Raw genomic sequence first — 7,959 nt, forward strand, 5'->3', positions numbered from 1 at the left:
ACAGGAGAATCGAGTTGGAAAAAGTTAGGTGGGGAATATTTTTGCCAAGAACCATATAACCTACATAATCTCCCTTCGGGGTCATTCCTCATCTGTGGGTGAGGGGCCTGGTGAGGATTAACCTCACCCATGGTTACTGAGCTGAGGCACTACCTAATCAGTAATAATGGTACCAATGAATAAAATAGTACATATCCAAGAATAAGCACCTTATTCATCCTTGAGCTGTCATTTGTTTATACAGTTCTGTACAAACCAGTGGTCATTTCTCTGGACAACTGCTCTGGCTGGCTCAGCCAAACATATTGGCACCACTTTGTAGGTTTTTTTCTAAGTCGAGGTCAAAGTTCCCATATTTCCATTTTTCCTTTGATTCAGAAGGGATCCTAGGGAGGTGGGGAAATGTTGTATCTTATCTGTTCTACTTATCTATTCTACTGCAAGACCTCAGAAAAGAAAATGAGTGGGTCATCTCATAAGATTTCAGCATCAGTAACTCACTCACTATCTTGGGATCTCAGGAAACACAAGGGACCCAGAGAAAACACCTTGCTCAGAAACCTGATAAAGACCTTTCTAAAATGCCAGAGCCAGATGTTCCCCCAGAGAAGACAAAGGGCTAAGCCTACAAGTCCTCATTCCCCTCTTTTCTTAACTATGCTCCTCTTTTCATAACATTCAGCCAGAGATCTGTCCCCTGAAGCCTCTCAAGAGGGTCAGGACACCACTCCCATTTCTTGCCAACTTCAGTTACTTCTGTTTCTTGTCAATTTCATTCATTTTAACAGAGTCCTCCAAGAATGTGGATGTTTTCAACTCAAAAGCTAAAAGCAACCTGGTCAGGATTTCTAGATGCTTTGGTTTAACAGGCATCAATCATGCCTGGGAAGTGATCCTCAATGGCACTTGGGACTATAGAACAGGACACTTAAACACTTTTTTTCTGAAATAAACCCCAAATCAACCTGGATAAAAAGGTAGTATTGATTTTCTTGTCAGAATCTTTGGATTTCCACCCCTTCCCTAATAATCCATTAATTACCAAGTAGTACAAACACCTTTGTGAGAATGCGAAGGAAAAGCCGAATAACACAGATTAAGGAGGGGGAAGTCTGAAAGCAGTAGTGAGGAACCAGGAACAGGGACTATATGACTGGAAGGGTCTGCTGGAAGATAAGAAATTCTGACGGCAGGAGATAAATTTGTGTTTCCAAGAAATAGAGCACTGGCCCTCATGAAGAGAGTAAATATCCCTGATCTTTCAAGATTTATATGCTGATACATCCAAGATAATAAGAAAAGAGCTGGGCATACAATGACTTAACAAATGATTGTTAAATTGAAGTTAGTGGAGAATACTGTTAAGAGTGGTATTTTAAAAAACTCAATACTCAGGTAAAAAGACAGATATTGGTATAGGAAATGCTGGAAGCATGGGAAAACTTCATCTGGTAGCTCTAGACTCTAGTAGCAAAAAAAGCCTGCAGAACACACTGATAGGGCAAGATGGGAAGCAAGGACATAAAGGAGTGGTACTACTCTGCAGGGAAAGAAGTCAAAAAATCAGGTAACAACGGATATTGCAATGATGCAATGGACTTCAAATCTCTGTAATTACCTAGTCCTTCCCTAAGCAATAAGACTTGGGCTTGGTGATATTCACCGAAGAATCCAATGGTTATTTCAGGTCCCATCCTAACTCGTCTTATTTGACTTATTAGCAAGATTCAACAGAACTGCCTCCCCTTTGACACACTTTTTTCACTGCCTTCCTAGGATCACCCTCTTTTGGTGGTTTTCCTGCTACCTCACTGGTGACTCCTTGTTGATTTCCTTTTTTGGCTCTTCTCTGGCTTTTTTGGGGGGCGCTACTCAGCGCAGCATGCAGGATCTTAGTTTCCCGACCAGGGATCGAACCCATGTCCCCTGCAGTGGAAGTACAGAGTCTCAACCACTGGACCACCAGGGAAGTCCCCTCCCTGGCTTCTTAACATGAGAATGCCTTAGGGCTCAGTTTTTGGTCCTCTTCTCTTAAATTAGCTATACTTACTTCACTCACTGCTGATCTCAGTCACTGGTGTTCTCATCCAGTCTGTGGCTTTAGATACTACCTATGTGATATCAAAAAATGTTTTATCTCTAGTCCAGGTCTTTCTTGAACTCCAGACCTCCATACCTCTACATCCAAACTGTTTATTCAACAATTCTACCCGGTTGTTTAAGAGACATCTCAAACTCTACCTGGTCTCCCTTTCTCCCCCAATCTAATCTATCGGGAAATCCTCATAGCTTTACTTTTTTAAAAAAATATTTATTTATTTATTTAGGCTGTGCCAGGTTTTAGTTGCGGCACGTGGGATCTTCGCTGCAGCATGCGGGCTTCTTAGTTACGGCATGCATGCGGCATCTAGTTCCCCGACCAGGGATCGAACCTGGGCCCCTTGCATTGGGAGTATGGAGTCTTAGCCACTGGACCACCAGGGAAGTAGCCCCCACCCCCTTTTGGCTTTACTTTCAAAATATATCTAGACTTCAGCCCCTATTACCTTGGTTCAAGCCACCACCACAGCTCACCTGTATGAGAGAATCCTACCTAGCTCTCCTCATTTCTACCCTTGGCAGCCCCACTCCCACTATGTACCCTCAACTCAGTAGTCAGAGTGATGCTGTTAAAATAAGTCAGATCACATCACTCCTCTGCTCAAAATTCTCTAATGCCTCCCCACGTCACTCACAATAAGAGCCTACATGATTGGATACCCCTATACCCCACTTATCTCTATGACTGAGCACTACTATTCTCCCCTCAGGCACATTCTCACTTCAAAACCTTCATACTGGTTCTACCTGAAATGCACTTATCCCAGATTTCTGCAAGGCTCTCTCACCACTCTGAGGTTTTGTTCAAATGTGACCTTCTCAATGAGGACTATACTGAATATCCTATCTAAAATTACATTTCCCTGACTCTGTTCGCATACCACTTCCTATCCCCCTTATTCTGCTCTACTTTTTCTTTTTCCAAAGCACTTCTAACCTTTTAAACATACTATATAATTTACTGTATCTATTTTAATTGTCTGTTTCCCCTGCTAGAATGTAAGCTCCATGATGGCAGGGCTCTTTTGTTCTTCTGCTGTATCCTAAGCCTCTAGAACAGTCTCTACCTAGCACACGGTAAATTTTCAACAAGTATCTGATGAATGAATGAAAAGATGTGAGTGTATTAGACTGTGGAATATAAGCATGCAGGAAAGAACCCAATCTCCATTAGTGGGTTTCACCATCCAACATATGGATTATCCAAGTGTCTCTCTCCATCTTCCTGCTGTCAATTTTTTATGTTTCTTTTATAGTGTTTTGACTATAGTTAAGAGCAGAGAAATAAAGTAGCTAAGATCCTACTTATCCTTCAGGGTCCTCTGAAATGCTAATTCCATGAAAACTTTACTGATCCCCAAAATCTCTTCAAGCCCTCCTTAATTATCTTTTTTTATAGGCTTTGGAATCCATTTTTAAATTTAGTGGTGCACATACACACATACCCTTTTCTCTTCCCTCTTAGACTGGAAGTTCTTGGAAGGCAAGAAAGTATTCATTTTTCAATCACCCATAGGATTTACATAATGTTTTATCTAAGGATACTCAGTAAGTGAACAAATTAAAGTAAATCTCATTATTTCCTCTGGAACAAGGCTTGAAGCAGAAGGCTAAAGCTGTTATCTACCAAAATGAGGTTTGGTAAGTACCTGTCCAGGCAATTAATCTATTTCATTCCTGACTCCACTGGTAGAATTAATGAGGAGCCATGAGGGGCAAGGGACTCTTTCTTTTCCTCACATATCTAAAAGAGTTGTCCAAACAACCTCTTAGTAATTCCAAAAGGCCCGAGTGAACACTCCCAGGGCTCCAAGTTTCAAACCATAAAGAGAAATACAATCAGGGTACTGACAATACAGAGAGAGCAGTGGCTGCCTCCTGGGGATCCTGTAACCACTTAAGAGTTAAGAAAAGCCAGATGGGGACAGCCAGTGCTGTCAGTAAAGCTCAAAGAGCTCCACAGACAGCAACGCTTAATTGTACAAAAAAAGTCAATTACACTAAGTTCTTCTTTCATCTGTACTTCACATGTGTTTGCAACCGACTACTTGTGGCCAATTAAAAACAGCTGTTCTTCCTATTGCATGGGAGGAAAAAGCAGATGCCCAGGCCTAACTCACTGAGAGTAAATGCATGTCTAGAAAAAGGAGGAGAGACAGAGTAGGCACACATATGCAGGCCCATGGAAATGCATTTACAGCTGTTTCCAGCCGACTTCATCAGCCTACTGGCAGTGGGGGGTGGCTGCAGTGACCTGGCAGTGAAGCTGCATGTTTTCCCCTCTATTCAGGGAAAAATCTGTCGTATAACTCCCCCGCTCTTAAACTACCGATGAGTCAAGAGCAGCCTTCATGCAAGAAAAACTCAACTGACCATTCAGGAGGGCACCAGATGAGCACCATGGCTTGGTCTCTAAGGAGTTTTTCAGAGGAAAGTTAAAAGGGAGAAAGCTTTTAAAATGAGGAATAGCAACATTTAGTAGCTACTGAGCACCCTCACAATATCCCTAAGAAAGCAGATATTATTACTACTGTTGTTATTGTTTGCATTGTTAATATTCTTATTTTACAGATGAAGAAAGTTTGGCAAGATTAAACAATTTTTCCAAAGCCTCCAACTAAGACACGAATGCATGAGGAATTTAAACCCAGGCCTACCAACTCTATTACATTATGCTTCTTTCCATAAATAGTAAGGTCTTAGTGTAGAGGCATATCTCAGGGGAAGCAACTCTATCAGTGAAAACCCTAAAGTCCTTTCCAACAAGAATTAGGGAAAAGGGAAGGAGAAGGCCATATGAATATTTTCCAGAGACACCAACCTCTACCAAATGTAAATCCATTACTTCTATTACCTAGGTTACTAGGTAATTTTACCTAGGTTACTGCATAACCTAGCAGCAATGCTCTGGAAATTATGGCTCCATGGGCATTGATCTTACACACAGCAATAACAATGTCTTACATTTGAAAGCACCTAGTTTTCAAAAAGCCTCCAAGGCTGTTAAATCATCCACGATATGAGGTGGTAGGGTAGGGGGTGGAGGTAGCAATTTTACAGAAGAAACTGAGACTCAGACAACTGCTGTTATATAACCTGCCTAGAATCACTCAATCATTTGGTTACTGGAAGTACTGCGGACTTGAATCCAGGTATGATCTTAAGCCTAATGCTCCTTCCCATACACCATACTGGCTCTATACATAACGGCCAGCCTGTTTATTTTATCTTCGGAATTATCACATAGAAACAGATGCTCCTCCTACATACTTCATAGGTGTAAAACACATTCTGATGGGCTTTTTCTTTGCTACAGCAAAATCCCCAGTTCCTTCCTCTGATTTTTAAAGAGGTTTTGAGAAATGAGTTATTATTTGACATCAACTAAAAAAACTGAGCCTAATCCTCCAGGTAGGAAGTTTTACAGTGGGTATTAGGTCTTACATCTTGAAATGATTTCCTCAGCCCACTAGGAAGCCCTATGTGAATTACTTAGCCAACTGGCTAATTCTGTGTTGTTTATATAATAAATAAACTTCATCTCTTTGGAGTTTGTGTAGCAAAAAAATTTCTCCAGTGACTGTCAGTCTTTCTGAACAGGAGAATGGAGAAGAAAAAGATGCTCTTGCTTTTGGCTCACACTGAGAAGCACACAGCAGGTATTCAATAAATGCATATTGCGTGTCACCTGATTATGCCATTAAGGCATATAACAACAAGCCAGCTTCCTCCCATAGCCTGCCTCAGTATCTTACTTTCAACTGGCATGAACAGAGAGAGCGAGCTCAGCCTTATTCCAGATTTAAGTCAAAATGGCAGTAGATTAGATGAGGAATTTCCTGACAGACTTTTCGTTATCTAAGCATTCAAAGCTAGAACTCAAGGCCACATTTAGCCCTTTTATGTTATGTCTGGCTTGCTGAACCTTTCTAAATGTTTTTAAAAACTATGAATTGCCAACATTTAAAAATAGAGAGCTTACATATAAGAACTTTCTAATCACTGGAGTTGACCTGGGGCAACAAGCACCCTATCATGGGGGGCAACCTAGCAGAGGGTTTAAGTTATTCCTAAATAAAAGTGTACTTAAATATATGTAAGTTATAACTCAAAAAAAAAATTATTGTGGGGATATGTATGCGAACAGAAAATTCTACAGACCACTGATCTGGGCTAAATACATGCAGTATGTGAATGCCTCTGCTGGGATATCATGTTTTCATTTTTATTCATTTAAGAAAATTTTATTTCTTTTGTATTTATTCTTTGACCAATGTTTATTCACTAATTTTTTTCTTTTTCTTTTTTCATCAAGGAGTATAAAAAGGATACAGAAAACAGCATAAAAAGTATAGCTTAATGAAGTTTTTTAAGGTGAACACCTGTATAACCAACACCCAGGTCTGAAGAAATGGAATTTTTCCTGGCCATTCAGAGGCCTCTATGTGCTTCATTCCTATTACAACCCCTTCCCTCTCCTAAAGAAATCATTATCCTGACTTGTACATTAATCGCTTCCCTGCTTTTAAAAATAATTTTATTCATCCAACTATGCATTCCTAAATACTTTATTTATTCTTGGGTCACACAGTGCAGCTTGTGGGATCTTAGTTTCCTGACCAGGGATCGAACCTGGGCCTTCGGCAGTGAAAACTCGGAATCCTAACCACTGGACTGCCAGGGAATTCCCTTCTAAATACTTTAGTTTTGCCTGTTCTTTGTTTTAATATATCTTTTGGGTTTCTTATACAATAGATTTTCTCCTGTCCATCCTTCCTTTTCTCATCAAAATGTAAATACTTGTTGAAGAACACAGATCATTTGACCTATAGTTTCCGACAGTCTGGACTTTATGGATTGTATCCTCACAACGTAGTACAGGACACTCCTCTGTCCTCTGTGCTACCTGCAAATTGAAAGCTGGATCCTGAGGTCTGATTAGATTCAGGGTTGTTTTATTTTCCAAGACCGTAGGCACCATCGTGTTTCTTCATCAGGAGACTCTTAATGTCTAGTTGCCTTTCTTTTTTGTGATGTGAACAGCTGTAGATGCTCAATGTTTAGAGGCATTAATTCACTGAGGGCTGCTAAGTGATTGTATTAAAATTCTATAATTTCTTTTTTCTAAAATGTCTTTTATTTTACCTATATTTTTGAAAGATATTTTTCCTGGATTCTAGGTTCCCTAGAATTCTAGGTTGGCAGGTTTTAATTCTTGAAGCACTTTAGAGACATCATTCTATTATATTCTGGCTTCCATAATTTGACCATCAATCTTATTGTTGCTTATTTACAGGTAATTTGTCCATTTTCTCAGACTGCTTTTGGGCTTTTTCTCATTATCTTTCATTTTCAATAGTTTGACATGATATGCCTAGGTGTGTTGTATTTATTTATTCTGCTTGTGGTTACTGAGTTTCTTGAATCTGAGAATTGGCATATTTCATTTGTTCTGGAAACTTTCAGCCATTATCTCTTCATATATTGCTCTGCTTCACTTTCTCTCCCTTATCCTTCTGGGATTTCAATTTCATATGTTAGATCACCTGTGTCCCACTTGTCTCTTACACTGTTTTGCTTTTTCCATTCTCCATTCTCATCGTCCTTCAGTTTGAATGTCTTTTATTGACCTGTCTTCTATTCACCAAGCCTGTCCTCTCATGGTTAAACAAATCCAAAAAATTCTTAGTTTTAGACATATTTTTCAGTTCTACATGATTATTTTTTCTAGGTAGATTCTAATTCTCTGTTGAAATTCTCCATCTTTTTATCCATTTTGTCCATCCATCATTTCTATTTTCTTTATCACATTTACAATATTTCCAGTTCCTGTTTGACTTCAATATTTAGATAATATTG

The sequence above is a fragment of the Physeter macrocephalus genome, chromosome 11, assembly GCF_002837175.3.
Source record: "Physeter macrocephalus isolate SW-GA chromosome 11, ASM283717v5, whole genome shotgun sequence".
NCBI lineage: Eukaryota > Metazoa > Chordata > Mammalia > Artiodactyla > Physeteridae > Physeter > Physeter macrocephalus.